Source organism: Siphateles boraxobius, unplaced genomic scaffold (assembly GCF_051911475.1).
Source record: "Siphateles boraxobius isolate OS27281-9 unplaced genomic scaffold, OSU_SipBor_1 19, whole genome shotgun sequence".
Lineage (NCBI taxonomy): Eukaryota > Metazoa > Chordata > Actinopteri > Cypriniformes > Leuciscidae > Siphateles > Siphateles boraxobius.
In genome coordinates this window covers 1,074,256-1,094,816 of record NW_027508799.1, presented here as the reverse complement: position 1 = coordinate 1,094,816, position 20,561 = coordinate 1,074,256, and the positions used below count along the sequence as shown (strand labels likewise).

General features: G+C 46.6%; 5 non-coding genes across 5 annotated transcripts; all 5 read right to left on the bottom strand.

The window, feature by feature from the left end:
• Positions 1–1,142: 1,142 nt before the first annotated feature.
• trnaq-uug (transfer RNA glutamine (anticodon UUG)) lies at positions 1,143–1,214 on the bottom strand. Its single transcript has one exon. It is a non-coding gene; the product is annotated as a tRNA-Gln (tRNA).
• Positions 1,215–1,456: 242 nt separating this feature from the next.
• Positions 1,457–1,531, bottom strand: trnai-aau (transfer RNA isoleucine (anticodon AAU)). The gene has a single exon. It is a non-coding gene; the product is annotated as a tRNA-Ile (tRNA).
• Positions 1,532–1,619: 88 nt separating this feature from the next.
• On the bottom strand, positions 1,620–1,691 carry trnap-agg (transfer RNA proline (anticodon AGG)). The gene has a single exon. It is a non-coding gene; the product is annotated as a tRNA-Pro (tRNA).
• Positions 1,692–6,853: 5,162 nt separating this feature from the next.
• trnaq-cug (transfer RNA glutamine (anticodon CUG)) lies at positions 6,854–6,925 on the bottom strand. Its single transcript has one exon. It is a non-coding gene; the product is annotated as a tRNA-Gln (tRNA).
• Positions 6,926–8,309: 1,384 nt separating this feature from the next.
• On the bottom strand, positions 8,310–8,381 carry trnap-agg (transfer RNA proline (anticodon AGG)). Its single transcript has one exon. It is a non-coding gene; the product is annotated as a tRNA-Pro (tRNA).
• Between the last annotated feature and the right edge of the window lie 12,180 nt (positions 8,382–20,561).

Sequence of the window (20,561 nt, the reverse complement as noted above, 5' to 3'; positions counted from 1 at the left end):
CAGAGGTGACCGTGCCTTCGTGCCGGAGCTTGTTGCTGCTCTGCGCATCACAATCTGAGGCGATAAGGGCAGATGGAGAGATCTTATGACAGTCTCATCCATGGCACCGTTTCCAGGATTCAGCTCTGGGCTCCTCATCCTCAGTGCTCACACCAGTCTGAATAAAAACATGTTTAGTTACTTTATAGATTTGTTTATTTAACTTATTTACAGCACATTAGTCTAATGTCAACAGTGTTGACAACAGTGAATTAACGTTATCCTATCCTATGATAATGCCACACATACATCACTCAGATGTCTTTTTCATGTTGTGATGTGCTCATCTGCAATATGTCAATACTTACAATATTTTCCTTTCAGATGTAAATAGACATTTTAAATAAGCGTGTTTAAGATGTATATGGTTATGTAAATCCACTTTAGAGACGTTACATGTGCTTAGAGCTCCCCTATTAGCTAGCTATACAAAACATGTTTTTACAGCAAAATCACAACTATACTATACTGTCTAACTACTTTACACCTTCAACAGTTAAAACGTCTACTCTATTGTAGTTTAACACATAAGGAACCGTGTTTACTCACATTTGAAAACCCCCGGCGTCGCTGATCTCCGTGATGTTTGATAATGACGTATGCTCTCGCGTGGCCTACTGGGATAGATGAGTACAAGCTGAAAAGCACTCAAATGTCTGGGCGAAAGCAGGAGATCATCCGGGAACTTCTCGCCTACTCTTTTAGGAATACTGATGTTTCGAACGTACTGCTTCTTTCACGTACTGTTTTCGCCTACTATATAGTAGGAAAGTAGGCATATTGGAACGCACTATCGTCCAAATCTCGCGATAATTAGTACGTCAACCAGGTAATTCTCGCCTACTCTTTTATGAATAGTGAGGATTCGAACTTACTTTTTTTGCTCGCCTACTCTTTTTCCCATACTATATAGTAGGGAAGTATGCGGTTTGGAACGCAGCAATTGAGTCCAGAAGCAAGATAGCAAGGAGCAAATGAAGCCTTTGCTTTTTAAGCCCATGTTTCCCCAATTCCGACTCGGTTTGAGAGTGTCAATTTCACTGCCATGTCAGCCGTTGCGCATCACCTCTGTTTTTTCCCTCCCTTCCGCAAAGAACCTAAAAAGATTCCACCAAGATTTGAACTCGGATCGCTGGATTCAAAGCCCAGAGTGCTAACCATTACACCATGGAACCAACACACTCTGTTAGCTGGCTGTCTGAGAGCCAGATAGCGATGAGGCTAGGTGGAATCAGGTAGACGTGGTTCCTCTGCCGAAACCCAGGATTGAACCAGGGACCTTCAGATCTTCAGTCAAACGGTCTCCCAACTGAGCTATTTCGGCCAGGTACTTGTATGGTTTAGCCAGCAGGGATGTCTGGGAGACCGCCCATCATTTTCGAGAAGAGCAGAGCGAAGGTCCCAGAGAGAAAATGAGTGGCCCGTACGGGGATGAAAACCCGCCACCTTGGCGTTATTAGCACCACGCTCTAACCAACTGAGCTAACCGGCCTCTCTCTTGCACATTTTATCCCCAATTTCTCAGAAATATCCTGGTTGCCCTAATCAGGCCGAAGAGATTAAAAGAAAAGCCTAATAATGGGCTCGTCCGGGATTTGAACCCGGGACCCCTCGCACCCTAAGCAAGAATCATACCCCTAGACCAACGAGCCGAAACATACATCGCCCCTGCTGCTGCCGGGCCGCAAACATTTCAGCTTGCATGGCTTAAAGCTCGATTTTTTGATTAAATCTACAATTAAAAGGTAGCCAGTGCAAAGTTTCCAGCACAGAGGAAATGCGGCCTCTTTTTTTGTGGTCATTGGAAATCACGCTGCAGCACCTGCACACGAATAATGAGAAGCTTACTTACAGGAGCCTGGTCTGCAACACTGGACCCAGTTGATGTTGCAGGAGCAGAGGCAACACTTGGCTGGACAGAAGGCTGTGGAGGAGACTGCAGAGGAGGCTGAGCAGGGCGCAGAGGAGGAGACTGCAGAGGAGGCTAGGCAGGGCGCAGAGGAGGAGACTGCAGAGGAGGCTGGGCAGGGCGCTGCAGTCCTGTGGGTGGCTGTAGTGAGGATGGTCCTGGTGCAGAGGGACAGGGGTTGAAGGCCTTGCTGGAAAGATGGGAGTTGCTCTTTCCAGTGGACAGGAAGCTCTGCAGGCGACTGGGACACCTGGCCAGGGGTCCACAATGCTGGAGGAGCAGGATAAGGGGCAGGAGCAGGGGCAGTAGCACGAGCTGGGGCAGGAGCAGGGCCTCTCGAGCCTGCAGTGGCTGGAGCGTAAAAAAACACAACAAAATTATCTTATTGTTTTAGACTTTCACTGCATGACTTTCTCAGCTCTGCTGGACAGCTACTGCGATTACAAGGTTTACTGCAAAGCATGTATGATTAGTAGAGAGATGACATGATGATGAAAAGATGGCAGGAAGCAGTGAAAATCATCCTGTTTTTCATCCAAGCACCATTAGAAGAAATACAAGAAGAAAAAAAGATGGGATCAGCCAAGTGTGAAGCGAAGCAGACCAAACACTACAACAGCCACTTATTCCAAGGGGAGTGTGAGATGACAAGAATGAGCTTTAGTCAGTGATTACGATAAAAAATGAAATAAAACCTTTTTACATACACCTTTAAATTATCTTTTTTCCTTTGAGGATGTTCACTCAAAGAGTGAATGTAGATTGACACCTGAGAAGTGCCATTCCTCTGTGTTGTGAAATAAAATAATATGTCATTTAAAAAATACTGTTTTGTTTTATTTGTAATTGTTTGTAAAATATTGTTTAAGATTTACATACCTTGAGGAAGTTGTTCCTCAGCTTGCGAGGCTACAGTTGCCATCTCCAGGTCATCTTCCTCCTCAAAAAAATCCGTAGCAGCAGAGTCTGTAAAATAACATAAAACACTAAGCACATGTCACCAACACACTTGTATGCGTTAAGTGATACTCACCACATGTAAAGAGCTGTCTCCGGGCTGCGGACTCAGACGCAGGATGTACACGTGGTCCTGCAGCTGTTGAACACGTATTTTCGTTAGACATATATACTGCATAATATATACTGTAATGATTTTAAAGCTTGCAAATCACTTACAGGGTTTGGCTGGAGCCAAAATCTTTTGTGCCAGCTGTGAAGCAAATAAATGCTTCCCCCGCGCCAACAGGGCCTTCACATTGGTCGCCAGCAGTGGCCGTTCTTAGTGGCAGTAGGTGGAGGAGGAACAGACACAGTGGCAGTGGGCACAGCAGCAGTGAGGACAGATGCAGTGGGCACAGTGGTGGTGGGCAAGGGGCTGGAGCCTGCCTCTTCAGCACGTATGCTTTGAAAAGGGCCATATTGGTGTTAGGCCTGGTCTTTGCCTTCTTCAGGTAGGTGATGAGAGCCTGGGCCTCCTTGCTTGGGTCCTCATACACCTCATTCATTGACCTACCCTTAAAATCCCCAAACTCCACCACCAGACATCCAGAGTCTCCTGTCCTCTGGGCCTCCTGCAGCATGGCCTGTTTTATATGATACACCTCCACAGCCTCGCCTACCTCCCTGATCTGCGAGGTGTATCTGAGGAACAGGTGTTTGTTGTCCGACAACGGGTTGTCCCTCTCCTCCTCCCCCAAAATGCTGCTGACCAGATAGCAGGCATACCCCAGTGAGTTCTCCAGCAGCCACAGGAAAATCTGACCCTGGTGTTTCCCAAACTGGATCTTGCAGTGAGCCAGAACCAGGAACTGGTCTCCAGGATTCCCTCCATTCTGCCTCACAAAGGCAGTGGCCTCAGCCAGGACCTCCTCCTTACACCTGGCCCTCCCTGCCAACACGATCTTCCTCCTATTGGCCTCCTCAGTTGGCCACATAAGGAGTCGACCCTCGGAGGTTCTTCGTAAAACCGGGTATGCATACATAATCTGAAAGGACACAGGCATATACAGAACGTTACATAGCTGTCATATTCCAACTGAAAGTATTTTACTACAGCATTTCTTTTTTATGTAATTAATTATTATAATATTATAATAATTAATGAATATTATTATTATTATTATGAGCATAAGCATTATTGTTTTTTATACAACTGTGAATCACTTTGAATTGCCTTGTGTACAAATTGTAAATAGTGTGATGAACTTATTAATAAGAAAATAAATAACACTTCTTGGTACAATCTTGCTGGTATCATGCCATGCTTAAATCTTTTAGTTTTGTTTAGCTTTTGTGGCAGAGATTACTAAGAAACACCAAATATAACATAAAGGCGTTTATGACAATTCATAATAATATGATCATCAAACAGATCTAAAACTTAAAATGGTATATCAAATCGTTTTGGTATATCTTTTATAACATAGTTGAGAATCATTTGTTGAAACAAAAAAACACTTGTTTTTGCCTATTCATGTCTTCTTAAATATGTATAACATAGTATTTAAAAAGATAACATAAATATGTATACTGGTGTATAACATAGTATAGTATAACATATATGAATTAAACTTTTTTTTTAAAAGGTTTTAGTAAAAATCTTCTTGTGCTCAAAATAATGTAATGAATGACACAAAAAAATACTAAATTAACAACAACAAAAAAAATGGTTTAAGGAGGATATAGCTTATTAGCGGTCGGCTAATTATCTTGACAGTAGTGGCATGTTTTTTACTGTATATCATGGTAAAGTTGCAGGTTCACATGTACAGAGGAAAACGTGTGCTATTACACGCTAGCTAGCTTTATTGGCATGTTTAATTGTCTAAAAACAAACACTGTTTATGAATAAATAATGATCGATTATACAGTCGTGAAGAATAGACTTACCTGTTGCAAAGATGACGATAATTACTACTGATGACGACTACTTCCTGCTCAGCTACTGTTCGGACGCTCTCGCTTACTGCTCCGCGCTTTGCTCTATCGCTTTTATATTTCTATAATTTATCTCCTTTTATCACCTAATTTTAACTTCAGCAAATCAGCACAGTGCTCAAACGCTTGGATTACTACAAAAAAAAGCAGAATTATTTTATTCGACCAGCCTCCCACTGAAAGCTTACATTCCGGGGAAGAGAAAACACAACTGCCTACATTCATAAGGATAAGAAAAAGCCTCCTCTGGAATCTACTTGCTGCTCCAACTGCCACAGACTTTTACAAAGGATTGCAATTCTTGAAACAAAGTTAATTGTGGGACCACCAAACCAGACGGAACACACGACAGAGCTTCGTCATGGACGTCCTCAGCATACAGCCGGTGAGTCCCATGAATCTAGTGCTTCTCGACAGGCCAAACTGAGTGTAGAGAAACAAGCCGATCGTTTTACTAATCGATGGCACAAACAGGGTGCGAGACCCAAAGGCACTCGAGACATCAGATTGTCACGAGCATCACATATTACTGCAGTAGCATCCTCTACCCCAGATACGGCTCTGACAAGGACTGCAAACACTGGTCTCCTACCACCGCCTATACATCTTGAGAACAGATTTGAAGTATTAATGAATGAGGAATCCCCAAATTTGATGAATGTGATCGCACACAGACAGAATCAGCCAGTAGCTAACACTGATGCTAACTGGGGCTCAAGGTCGAGCAGACAGCGGCACTCAGCTCACAGTGCAGCCGAGCCCAGGACTCTGATAGTGGGCGACTCCGTAATCAGAAACATTAATAGCAGGGATACAACAACGTGCTGCCTTCCACAAGCAACAACTTCTGATGTAAACAGGGAACTTCAGAACATTCTGATGAAACATAAGACTGCAAATCGACTCATCATTCATGTGGGGAAGAATGATATTCATAAAGAGCAGTCGGAACTTCTTAAAAAGGATTTCAATTAACTTTTTGAAACACTTAAAAGACTGAAAGTTCAAACATTCATCAGTGGACCACTCCCAGCAAGAGGAACAATCAGGTTTTCACGGTTGCTTGGGCTTAATACATGGCTGCAAAAAACCTGCAATATAAAAGGAGTGAACTTTATTGACAACTTCAATCTTTTCTGGAGTCAGAGGCAACTGTTTCAACAGGATGGCCACCACCCAAACAAACTTGGTTCAAGAGTGCTAAAGGACAATATCTACTTCTCCCTCCGTCATCCTTCTGCAATGTGTGCCAATCCACTCAACCTGAATGGCACACACACACCTGGATACAGTATGAATGACCACAGGATTTCACTTCAGCACCTGAATGGACATGCGGTTGACACATCACACAAGGACAGTGATAACACCACTCAGCCACAACAACCTCTGCTCACGGACACAATCTCAGCTGAGCCCTGCCCACAGAGCTCACCACAGACAGACTGTGACATACCAGCACTGCTCCAAGATACAGCACCCATAGACGACTTTCTGGAAAACAGCCAGGGAAACCAGGACAGCATATTAGAGCCTCCAATAACACCAGAGCAAAAATCCCTCTCACCGGAAACATTATCACTCTCTCCAGCATCTCCACTTCTGTGCTTCTCAGAGAAAATGGAACAACTGGTGCATGCTGGAACTAGACTATCCCACTCTTTTGCTGCGAGCCCCCAGATACCAACCAAAAAAACGCCAGGCCCCACAACCACCAAAGCCTGCGGGCCCAGCTCGCCCTCCCGCTCCTCCTGTGAGAGCTCTTCAGCCTCAAATGGTAAATTAGCTCAAATGGTAGAGCGCTTGCTTAGCATGCGAGAGGTAGCGGGATCGATGCCTGCATTCTCCAGGGCTGTTCATCCTTTTTACGCCCCCCCTTCAAGGGGCACTATCTAGATGAGCTCTTGCGGCTCAGTGCTGCCGAAAAAGTTTTTTTGAACGAGGTACTGCACACATTCCTGGAAAAGCAGGTCCCACCGAGATTTGAACTCGGATCGCTGGATTCAGAGCCCAGAGTGCTAACCATTACACCATGGAACCTTGGCGTGCGTCAACTTTTCCCATGAGCAGCAGAGATTTAAGTCATTGAGTCCAGAAGCACGATAGCAAGGAGCAAATGAAGCCTTTGCTTTTTAAGCCCATGTTTGCCCGATTCCGACTCGGTTTGAGAGTCCCAATTTCACCGCCACGTCAGCAGTTGCGCATCACCTCTGTTTTTTCCCTCCTTTCCACAAAGAACCTAAAAAGGTTCCACCGAGATTTGAACTCGGATCGCTGGAGTCAAAGCGCAATTTTTTGATTCAATCTACAATTAAAAGGTAGCCAGTGCAAAGTTGCGAGCACAGAGGATATGCGGCCTCTTTTTTGTGGTCATTGGAAATCACGCTGCAGCACCTGCACACGTGTTAGGGATCGCGCCTCGTCTTTGTCTTTGAGAGCGATGGACACCTCTCCTCCATCATCGAGGGGAATTAGCTCAAATGGTATAGCGCTCGCTTAGCATGCGAGAGGTAGCGGGATCGATGCCTGCATTCTCCAGTGCTGTCCATCTGTTTTACGCCCCCCTTCAAGGGGCACTACCTAGATGAGCTCTTGCGGCTCAGTGCTGCCGAAAAAGTTTTTTCGAACGAGGTACTGCACACATTCCTGGCAAAAGCAGGTCCCACCGAGATTTGAATTCGGATCGCTGGATTCAGAGCCCAGAGTGCGAACCCTTACACCATGGAACCTCGGCGTGTGTCAACTTTTCCCATGTGGTGCAGAGATTTAAGTCATTCAGTCCAGAAGCGCGATAGCAAGGAGCAAAAGAAGCCTTTGCTTTTTAAGCCCATGTTTCCCCAATTCCGACTCGGTTTGAGAGTGCCAATTTCACCGCCACGTCAGCAGTTGCGCATCACCTCTGTTTTTTCCCTCCCTTCCGCAAAGAACCTAAAAAGGTTCCACCGAGATTTGAACTCAGATTTCTGGATTCAAAGCCCAGAGTGCTAATCATTACACCATGAAACCAACACACTCTGCTAGCTGGCTGTCTGAGAGGCAGATAGCGATGAGGCTAGGTGGACTCAGGTAGACTAAAAGAGGCGGACGTGGTTCCTCTGCCGAAATCCGGTATTGAACCAGGGGCCTTTAGATCTTCAGTCTAACGCTCTCCCAACTGAGCCATTTCGGACAGATACTTGCATGGTTTAGCCAGCAGGGATGTCTGGGAGACCGCCCGTCATTTTCGAGAAGAGCAGAGCGAAGGTCCCAGAGAGAAAATGAGTGGCCCGTACGGGGATGAAACCCGCGACCTTGGCGTTACTAGCACCACGCTCTAAGCAACTTAGCTAACCGGCCTCTCTCTGGCACATTTTATCCCCAATTTCTCACAAATATCCTGGTTGCCCTAATCAGGCTGAAGAGATTAAAAGCAAAGCCTAATAATGGGCTCGTCTGGGATTTGAACCCGGGACCTCTCGCACCCTAAGCGAGAATCATACCCCTAGACCAACGAGCCAAAACATACATCCTCCCTGCTGCTGCCGGGCCGCAAACATTTCAGCTTCCATGGCTTAAAGCGCAATTTTTTGATTAAATCTACTATTAAAAGGTAGCCAGTGCAAAGTTTCCAGCACACAGGAAATGCGGCCTCTTTTTTTGTGGTCATTGGAAATCACGCTGCAGGACCTGCACACGAATAATGAGAAGCTTACTTACAGGAGCCTGGTCTGCAACACTGGACCCAGTTGATGTTGCAGGAGCAGAGGCAGCACTTGGCTGGACAGAAGGCTGTGGAGGAGACTGCAGAGGAGGCTGAGCAGGGCGCAGAGGAGGAGACTGCAGAGGGGCTGGGCAGGGCGCAGAGGAGGAGACTGCAGAGGAGGCTGGGCAGGCCGCAGAGGAGGAGACTGCAAAGGAGGCTGGGCAGGGCGCAGAGGAGGAGACTGCAGAGGAGGCTGGGCAGGGCGCTGCAGTCCTGTGGGTGGCTGTAGTGAGGATGGTCCTGGTGCAGAGGGACAGGGGTTGAAGGCCTTGCTGGAAAGATTGGAGTTGCTCTTTCCAGTGGACAGGAAGCTCTGCAGGCGACTGGGACACCTGGCCAGGGGTCCACAATGCTGGAGGAGCAGGATAAGGGGCAGGAGCAGGGGCAGTAGCACGAGCCGGGGCAGGAGCAGGGCCTCTCGAGCCTGCAGTGGCTGGAGAAAAAAGAAAAAACTTACCCACTTACAGGGTTTGGCTGGAGACAAAATCTTTTGTGCCAGCTGTGAAGCAAATAAATGCTTCCCCCGCGCCAACAGGGCCTACACATTGGTCGCCAGCAGTGGCCTGTTCTTAGTGGCAGTAGGTGGAGGAGGAACAGACACAGTGGCAGTGGGCACAGCATCAGTGAGGACAGATGCAGTGGGCACAGTGGTGGTGGGCACGTGGGCTGGAGTAATGTATATAATAATGTAATGAATGACACAAAAAATACTAAATTAACAACAACAAAAAAATGGTTTAAGGAGGATATAGCTTAATTAGCGGTCGGCTAATTATCTTGACAGTAGTGGCATGTTTTTTACTGTATATCATGGTAAAGTTGCAGGTTCACATGTACAGAAGAAAACGTGTGCTATTACACGCTAGCTAGCTTTATTGGCATGTTTAATTGTCCAAAATCAAACACTGTTTATGAATGAATAATGATCGATTATACAGTCGTGAAGAATAAACTTACCTGTTGCAAAGATTGCAAAGATGACGATAATAATCGCGGTCGCCGATTGGTCAAAAGTAAGCCACAGGAGCAGACCCAGGAGAGAAACGCGATTGGTCAAAAGTAAGCCACAGGAGAGAAAGGCGATTGGTCAAAAGTAAGCCACAGGAGAGAAACACGATTGGTCAAAAGTAAGCCACAGGAGAGAACGCGATTGGTCAAAAGTAAGCCACAGCAGAGAAACACGATTGGCTCACGTGGGCTTACTTTGGGCTTACTTTGGCTCAATCGGTAGGAAGCAGTAGGCGCAAGCGAGAGGTAGTGGGATCGATGCCTGCATTCTCCAGTGCTGTCCATCCTTTTTACGCCCCCCTTCAAGGGGCACTACCTAGATGAGCTCTTGCGGCTCAGTGCTGCCGAAAATGTTTTTTCGAACGAGGTACTGCACACATTCCTGGCAAATGCAGGTCCCACCGAGATTTGAACTCGGATCTACAATTAAAAGGTAGCCAGTGATCGCGCCCTCGTCTTTGTCTTTGAGAGCGATGGACACCTCCTCTCCATCATCGAGGGGAATTAGCTCAAATGGTAGAGCGCTCGCTTAGCATGCGAGAGGTAGCGGGATTGATGCCTGCATTCTCCAGTGCTGTCCATCCTTTTTACGCCCCCCTTCAAGAGGCACTACCTAGATGAGCTCTTGCGGCTCAGTGCTGCCGAAAAAGTTTTTTCGAACGAGGTACTGCACACATTCCTGGCAAAAGCAGGTCCCACCGAGATTTGAACTCGGATCGCTGGATTCAGAACCAAGAGTGCAAACCATTACACCATGGAACCTTGGCGTGTGTCAACTTTTCCCATGAGCAGCAGAGATTTAAGTCATTGAGTCCAAAAGCACGATAGCAAGGAGCAAATGAAGCCTTTGCTTTTTAAGCCCATGTTTCCCCAATTCCGACTCTGTTTGAGATTGCCAATTTCACTGCCACGTCAGCAGTTGCGCATCACCTCTGCTTTTTCGCACCCTTCCGCAAAGAACCTAAAAAGGTTCTACCTAGATTGGAACTTGGATCGCTGGATTCAAAGCCCAAAGTGCTAACCATTACACCATGGAACCAACACTTCCTGATAGCTGGCTGTCTGAGAGGCAGATAGCGATGAGGCTAGGTGGAATCAGGTAGACTAAAAGAGGCGGACGTGGTTCCTCTGCCGAAACCCGGGATATAAATATCCTGGTTGCCCTAATCAGGCTGAAGAGATTAAAAGCAAAGCCTAATAATGGGCTCGTCCAGGATTTGAACCCGGGACCTCTCGCACCCTAAGCGAGAATCATACCCCTATACCAATGAGCCGAAACATACATCCTCCCTGCTGCTGCCGAGCCGCAAACATTCCAGCTTGCATGGCTTAAAGCGCAATTTTTTTATTAAATCTACAATTAAAAGGTAGCCAGTGCAAAGTTTCCAGCACAGAGGAAATGCGGCCTCTTTTGTTGTGGTCATTGGAAATCACGCTGCAGCACTTGCATACGAATAATGAGAAGCTTACTTACAGGAGCCTGGTCTGCAACACTGGACCCAGTTGATGTTGCAGGAGCAGAGGCAGCACTTGGCTGGACAGAAGGCTGTGGAGGAGACTGCAGAGGAGGCTGAACAGGGCGCAGAGGAGGAGACTGCAGAGGAGGCTGGGCAGGGCGCAGAGGAGGAGACTGCAGAGGAGGCTGGGCAGGGCGCAGAGGAGGAGACTGCAGAGGAGGCTGGGCAGGGCGCAGAGGAGGAGACTGCAGAGGAGGCTGGGCAGGGCGCTGCAGTCCTGTGGGTGGCTGTAGTGAGGATGGTCCTGGTGCAGAGGGACAGGGGTTGAAGGCCTTGCTGGAAAGATGGGAGTTGCTCTTTCCAGTGGACAGGAAGCTCTGCAGGCGACTGGGACACCTGGCCAGGGGTCCACATTGCTGGAGGAGCAGGACAAGGGGCAGGAGCAGGGGCAGTAGCACAAGCCGGGGCAGGAGCAGGGCCTCTCGAGCCTGCAGTGGCTGGAGCGTAAAAAAACACAACAAAATTATCTTATTGTTTTAGACTTTCACTGCATGACTTTCTCAGCTCTGCTGGACAGCTACTGCGATTACAAGGTTTACTGCAAAGCATGTATGATTAGTAGAGAGATGACATGATGATTAAAAGATGGAAGGAAGCAGTGAAAATCATCCTGTTTTTCATCCAAGCACCATTAGAAGAAATACAAGAAGAAAAAAAGATGGGATCAGCCAAGTGTGAAGCGAAGCAGACCAAACAGTACAACAGCCACTTATTCCAAGGGGAGTGGGGGAAGTGTGAGATGACAAGAATGAGCTTTAGTCAGTGATTACGATAAAAAATTAAATAAAACCTTTTACATACACCTTTAAATTATCTTTTTTCCTTTGAGGATGTTCACTCAAAGAGTGAATGTAGATTGACACCTGAGAAGTGCCATTCCTCTGTGTTGTGAAATAAAATAATATGTCATTTAAAAAATACTGTTTTGTTTTATTTGTAATTGTTTGTAAAATATTGTTTAAGATTTACATACCTTGAGGAAGTTGTTCTTCAGCTTGCGAGGCTACAGTTGCCATCTCCAGGTCATCTTCCTCCTCAAAAAAATCCGTAGCAGCAGAGTCTGTAAAATAACATAAAACACTAAGCACATGTCACCAACACACTTGTATGCGTTAAGTGATACTCACCACATGTAAAGAGCTGTCTCCGGGCTGCGGACTCAGACGCAGGTGGTACACGTGGTCCTGCAGCTGTTGAACACGTATTTTCGTTAGACATATATACTGCATAATATATACTGTAATGATTTTAAAGCTTGCAAATCACTTACAGGGTTTGGCTGGAGACAAAATATTTTGTGCCAGCTGTGAAGCAGATAAATGCTTCCCCCACGCCAACAGGGCCTTCACATTGGTCGCCAGCAGTGGTCTGTTCTTAGTGGCAGTAGGTGGAGGAGGAACAGACACAGTGGCAGTGGGCACAGCAGCAGTGAGGACAGATGCAGTGGGCACAGTGGTGGTGGGCACGTGGGCTGGAGCCTGCCTCCTCAGCAAGTATGCTTTGAAAAGGGCCATATTGGTGTTAGGCCCGGCCTTTGCCTTCTTCAGGTAGGTGATGATAATAGCCTGGGCCTCCTTGCTTGGGTCCTCATACACCTCCTTCATTGACCTACCCTTAAAATCCCCAAACTCCACCATCAGACATCCAGAGTCTCCTGTCCTCTGGGCCTCCTGCAGCATGTTCTGTTTTATATGACACACCTCCACAGCCTCGCCTACCTCCCTGATCTTCGAGGTGTATCTGAGGAACAGGTGTTTGTTGTCAGACAGCGGGTTGTCCCTCTCCTCCTCCCCCAAAATGCTGCTGACCAGATAGCAGGCATACCCCAGTGAGTTCTCCAGCAGCCACAGGAACCTCTGACCCTGGTGTTTCCCAAACTGGATCTTGCAGTGAGCCAGAACCAGGAACTGGTCTCCAGGATTCCCTCCATTCTGCCTCACAAAGGCAGTGGCCTCAGCCAGGACCTCCTCCTTACACCTGGCCCTCCCTGCCAACACGATCTTCCTCCTATTGGCCTCCTCAGTTGGCCCCATAAGGAGTCGACCCTCAGAGGTTCTTCGTAAAACCGGGTATGCATACATAATCTGAAAGGACACAGGCATAAACAGCACGTTACATAGCTGTCATATTCCAACTGAAAGTATTTTACTACAGCATTTCTTTTTTATGTAATTAATTATTATAATATTATAATAATTAATGATTATTATTATTATGCGCATAAGCATTATTGTTTTTATACAACTGTGAATCACTTTGAATTGCCTTGTGTACAAATTGTAAATAGTGTGATGAACTTTTTAATAAGAAAATCAATAACACTTCTTGGTACAATCTTGCTGGTATCATGCCATGCTTAAATCGTTTTGTTTTGTTTAGCTTTTGTGGCAGAGATTACTAAGAAACACCAAATATAACATAAAGGCGTTTATGACAATTCATAATAATATGATCATCAAACAGATCTAAAACTTAAAATGGTATATCAAATCGTTTTGGTATATCTTTTATAACATAGTTGAGAATCATTTGTTGAAACAAAAAAACACTTGTTTTTGTCAGGAATCAATCAGATTCATTCCCATCCACCACTCAAAGGTCACTCTCCCCGGAATATTAACCAGTCACACCTGTTCACAATCAGTCACCTCGTTACCCAGCCCTATAAAACACTCACGCACACCCCAGTCATTGTCAAGCCTCCAACAGGAGAAGACCGTTACCCACGATTTCCCGAAGTTTCCAAGTCTGCCAACGAAGATCCATCACGTAACTATACTCACCCCTGAATATACTCACCTTTGTCTCCCTGTCTTGCTGTCTCCAGTATTCCAGTCTGGTTCCCTGTTTCCCGAGTCCTGCCATTTGAATCCAAGTGCTCCACGTGTCCACCGAGATCTCCCTGTTCCTCCCTGGATCTGAAACAGAAAAGTATTCGTATCACTGGACATTGTCTACCCACGTCCAACTCTCTGAAGAAGGGTCTGCTCACCTGGGATCCTCTGCACGACGTGATCGTCAACGCACCTGCACATGAACTTTGTCTCTGCACATATATCACTGTAAATAAACTCACGTTTGCTTTCACTTACCTCCGCCTCTGTGCCTGTATCCTGACAGAAGGCTTGACCAGAACAGAAAAGTTAAACAGCGCGATGGAAGCTACCCGCCATGGTGATAACCCTGTACAGTCTAAAGCCGCTGTTCAAAATTCCGGTCAGTCTACGCTCAGCACTTCCGCAGACTCCACTTCTTCGATGATATGCTTCGCTAACCAAGCATCACGTCCAGCGCCATTCTCCGGACGGGTGGAGGATTGCAACGGGTTCCTGCTTCAGTGTTCGCTCGCTCTGGAACAGCAAAATCAGTTATATCCCACAGAAAGATCGAAAATCGCTTTTATCATCCAACAGTTATCCGGGGCTGCTTTGAGATGGGCTGAAACCATGTGGTTACAGGAGTCCACTACAACCTCATCGGTACAAGGGTTTGTAGACCATTTTAAAGAAGTTTTCGGACGACCAGTTGATGATTCTTCCACCAGTGACAAACTACTGCAACTATACCAAGGTCGAAAATCGGTTTCTGAGTATTCGTTGGAATTTCACACTTTAGCCTCTGCAAGTGGGTGGAACGAGAAGGCGCTCATTTCTGTTTACTGACGTGGTCTGAATCCTGCTCTCCGTCTGCAAATGGCGATATATGATGACAGTCTGGGTGTTGAAAAATTTATCCAACAAGCTCTCCGTGTGCATCAACGATCTCAGGGCTGTTATCTAGAAAATCGCCGACCCACTAGTAATTCTCAGTATCCCACGGAAGCTCCGCCCGAAGCAGATGGAGAAAAGATGCAATTGGATACTTACCGACTGTCCCCAGCGGAACGTGCCCGGCGCCGTGAACTCAGGTTATGTCTGTATTGTGGAATGGGAGGACACTTTCGTCAGTCATGTCCGACTCGACCCCCCAGAATGCTTGTGAGTTCTGTCTTTACGGCCGATTCGGTATCAGCCCCACTAACTATTTCAGTCATCTTAAAATCCACGACTTTCCATGTTTCTGCCACAGCCATAGTGGACTCCGGGTCGGCAGGAAACTTCATTTCCGGAAGGCTCTGCCAAAAACTCCAGCTCGAGAAATCAGCCACCGCCAGACCATACTCCATCCATGCAGTGACGGGTGAAACCATAAATAAGGGGTATGTCACAGCTCAGATTAAACCCATCATCCTGGGTGTCGAAAATACACATCACGAACTTTTTGAACCTTTCATATTAGAGAACAGTCAGACTGATCTAATTCTGGGTCGCCCATGGCTTATTCGACATCAACCCAATATCAACTGGTCATCTGGTAAGATCCTGAACTGGGGGTGTAGGTGTGCATCCAGAACTGCCGAGTTGGTGACCACATCCATCGTTGATGCACCTAACATTGTCCCAGTAAACTCAACCTCCATCGAAAGCCCCACTGAGAGTCTGTCCGTTTCCATACCTACCTGTTATTCCTCGTTTGCAGATGTGTTCAATCCTGTCGAGGCTGCTAAATTACCCCCTCATCGAGCTTGGGATTGTGCGATCGACCTTGTTCCAGGAGAACCCATTCCTAAGGGACGAATCTACTCCCTGTCTATTCCCGAACAGAAAGCCATGCAACAGTACATTGAAGAGGCTCTGAAACAGGGGTATAGCCGTTCCTCCACGTCACCTGCTGCTGCCAGCTTTTTCTTTGTTCCTAAGAAGGATGGCGGACTACGTCCTTGTATCGACTATCGAACCCTGAACAGAATAACCTTGAAGTTCAGCTATCCACAACCGTTGGTTCCTTCCTCACTGGAGCAGCTGCGTGAGGCCAAGATGTTCACTAAACTGGACTTGAGGAGCGCATATAACCTCATCCGAATTCGAGAAGGCGACGAATGGAAAACCGCGTTCATCACCCCTGCTGGCCACTACGAATATTTGGTTATGCTGTATGGACTGGTCAACGCTCCTTCCATCTTTCAAAGCTTTATGGACGAGGTACTCCGAGATTATCTGAACCGATTCGTAATAATCTACATCGATGACATTTTAATCTATTCCAAGGATCCAGTGGAACACCAACGACACGTCTCCTTAGTCCTCCAACGGCTACGTGAGTTCTCTTTGTTCCTAAAAGCAGAAAAATGCTCATTTCACCAAACTTCAGTCGAATTCCTAGGCTATCAACTCAGTGAAAGAGGAGTACAGATGGACGATCGCAAGACCAAGGCGATCACTTCCTGGCCAACCCCACAGACGGTAAAAGAATTGCAAAGATTCCTTGGCTTTGCCAACTTTTATCGGGGGTTCGTTCACCAGTACAGCCTGCTAACAGCTCCTCTAACGTCACTCCTAAAGGGAAAGCCAAAAACGCTGCTCTGGACTGAGGAAGCCGACCACGCATTCCAGTCTTTGAAAACCGCCTTCACCACTGCCCCTCTACTCCGACATCCTAATCCCGAAGAGATGTTCATCGTAGAAGTCGATGCCTCCACCACTGGAGTAGGAGCAGTGTTGTCTCAGTATTCCAATTTGTCACCCAAACCTATGCCATGTGCGTTCTTCTCCCACAAGTTGTCACCCGCCGAAGTAAACTATGATATCGGCAATCGGGAACTCCTGGCGGTAAAACTTGCGCTTGAAGAATGGCGACACTGGTTGGAGGGCGCCAAACACCCGTTCCTGGTTCTCACCGACCATAAGAACCTCCAGTATCTGAAAGAAGCAAAACGACTCAATCCACGCCAGGCTAGATGGGCGCTTTTCTTCACTCGATTTCACTTCCAGATCTCCTATCGTCCAGGCTCCAAGAACGTCCGAGCGGATGCTCTGTCTCGTCTCCATGCTCCTGAAACTCACCATGAAGAACCCGAGAACATCTTTCCAGAGAAAATCTTTGTCAATCCCATTCAGTGGGACTTAAACGAACAACTGATGGAATTGTCTCGAAACCAACCCAGTCCTACGGAATGCCCAGCTGGGAAAATCTACGTACCCGATGAATTCCGTATATCACTTATCTCCTCAGCGCACTCCTCCGTTGGTACGGGTCACCCAGGAGTCACCAAAACCTGCTCCACTCTCCAAAACTGCTACTGGTGGCCCAACATGCTCCGAGACGTCAAATCATTCATCCAGGGGTGCATCCTATGTGCAATGAACAAAAACCCTCGTCATTTGCCCGCAGGGAAACTCATGCCTCTACCCGTTCCCCAAAGACCCTGGTCGCACATTGGGGTGGATTTTGTGACTGATCTTCCACCCTCCGAAGAGAACACCTGCATCCTGGTGGCCGTCGACCGCTTTTCGAAAGCGTGTAAGCTGATTCCCCTGAGAAACTTACCCACAGCATTTGCAACCGCAGAACTTTTAATGGAACATGTCTTCCAGAATTTCGGCCTCCCAGAGGACATTGTATCAGATAGGGGGCCTCAATTCATTTCAAAAGTTTGGCGAGCCTTCTTTGCACTGATGAATGTCACCGTAAGTCTCACTTCAGGGTATCACCCACAGGCTAATGGTCAGGCAGAACGAAAAATCCAGGATGTCAGCCGTTTCCTCCGAACTTTCTGCCATGCCAATCAGCACCTCTGGAGTCGTTACCTCGTGTGGGCAGAGTATGCCCAAAATTCCCTTAGACAAACCTGCACCAACCTGACTCCGTTCCAATGCATTCTGGGTTACCAACCTCCACTGTTCCCGTGGTCCGGGGAACCCTCAGAAGTCCCAGCAGTTAACGCCTGGTTCCGGGACAGTGAGAGAATATGGAACCAAGCTCACCATCACCTCCAACAAGCCATAAACCGTCACAGTCACTTTGCAGACACTCACCGAAGCAACACCCCCGAATACCAACCTGGACAATTGGTTTGGCTCTCAACAAAAGATATCCGGTTGAGACTACCCTGTCGCAAGTTAAGTCCAAGATACATCGGTCCGTTTCCCATAACAAGACAAATCAATCCAGTTACCTACCAGCTCCGTCTGCCAAGTCACTACCGCATCCACCCCTCATTCCATGTTTCCCTCCTGAAGCCCCATCACTCACCTGTTCCAGTCCCCTCTACAGATCTAGCACAAGATGAAAATCCTCCGGTACCCCCCATTGAAACAGAATCCATCTTCGCTGTAAGAGAGATCCTGGACTCCCGACGTCGGGGTGGTCTACTCGAGTATCTGGTTGACTGGGAAAATTATGGACCGGAAGAGAGGTGTTGGATACCTCGTAAGGACATCCTTGATCCCATGCTACTCACTGCCTTCCACGAACAACACCCTGACAAACCTGCTCCTCGACCTCGAGGTAGACCCCCACAACGTCGGGGTCCTAGGTCCGCTGGCGCGGACGCTGGAGGAGGGGGTAGTGTCAGGAATCAATCAGATTCATTCCCATCCACCACTCAAAGGTCACTCTCCCCGGAATATTAACCAGTCACACCTGTTCACAATCAGTCACCTCGTTACCCAGCCCTATAAAACACTCACGCACACCCCAGTCATTGTCAAGCCTCCAACAGGAGAAGACCGTTACCCACGATTTCCCGAAGTTTCCAAGTCTGCCAACGAAGATCCATCACGTAACTATACTCACCCCTGAATATACTCACCTTTGTCTCCCTGTCTTGCTGTCTCCAGTATTCCAGTCTGGTTCCCTGTTTCCCGAGTCCTGCCATTTGAATCCAAGTGCTCCACGTGTCCACCGAGATCTCCCTGTTCCTCCCTGGATCTGAAACAGAAAAGTATTCGTATCACTGGACATTGTCTACCCACATCCAACTCTCTGAAGAAGGGTCTGCTCACCTGGGATCCTCTGCACGACGTGATCGTCAACGCACCTGCACATGAACTTTGTCTCTGCACATATATCACTGTAAATAAACTCACGTTTGCTTTCACTTACCTCCGCCTCTGTGCCTGTATCCTGACAGTTTTTGCCTATTCATGTCTTTTTAAATATGTATAACATAGTATTTAAAAAGATAACATAAATATGTATACTGGTGTATAACATAGTATAGTATAACATATATGAATTAAACTTTTTTTTTAAAGGTTTTAGTAAAAATCTTCTTGTGCTCAAAATAATGTAATGAATGACACAAAAAAATACTAAATTAACAACAACAACAAAAAAAATGGTTTAAGGAGGATATAGCTTAATTAGCGGTCGGCTAATTATCTTGACAGTAGTGGCATGTTTTTTACTGTATATCATGGTAAAATTGCAGGTTCACATGTACAGAAGAAAACGTGTGCTATTACACGCTAGCTAGCTTTATTGGCATGTTTAATTGTCTAAAAACAAACACTGTTTATTAATAAATAATGATCGATTATACAGTCGTGAAGAATAGACTTACCTGTTGCAAAGATGACGATAATTACTACTGATGACGACTACTTCCTGCTCAGCTACTGTTCGGACGCTCTCGCTTACTGCTCCGCGCTTTGCTCAATCGCTTTTATATTTCTATATTTTATCTCCTTTTATCACCTAATTTTAACTTCAGCAAATCAGCACAGTGCTCAAACGCTTGGATTACTACAAAAAAAAAGCAGAATTATTTTATTCGACCAGCCTCCCACTGAAAGCTTACATTCCGGGGAAGAAAAAACACAACTGCCTACATTCATAAGGATAAGAAAATGCCTCCTCTGGAATCTACTTGCTGCTCCAACTGCCACAGACTTTTACAAAGGATTGCAATTCTTGAAACAAAGTTAATTGTGGGACCACCAAACCAGACGGAACACACGACAGAGCTTCGTCATGGACGTCCTCAGCATACAGCCGGTGAGTCCCATGAATCTAGTGCTTCTCGACAGGCCATACTGAGTGTAGAGAAACAAGCCGATCGTTTTACTAATCGATGGCACAAACAGGGTGCGAGACCCAAAGGCACTCGAGACATCAGATTGTCACGAGCATCACATATTACTGCAGTAGCATCCTCTACCCCAGATACGGCTCTGACAAGGACTGCAAACACTGGTCTCCTACCACCGCCTATACATCTTGAGAACAGATTTGAAGTATTAATGAATGAGGAATCCCCAAATTTGATGAATGTGATCGCACACAGACAGAATCAGCCAGTAGCTAACACTGATGCTAACTGGGGCTCAAGGTCGAGCAGACAGCGGCACTCAGCTCACAGTGCAGCCGAGCCCAGGACTCTGATAGTGGGCGACTCCGTAATCAGAAACATTAATAGCAGGGATACAACAACGTGCTGCCTTCCACAAGCAACAACTTCTGATGTAAACAGGGAACTTCAGAACATTCTGATGAAACATAAGACTGCAAATCGACTCATCATTCATGTGGGGAAGAATGATATTCATAAAGAGCAGTCGGAACTTCTTAAAAAGGATTTCAATTAACT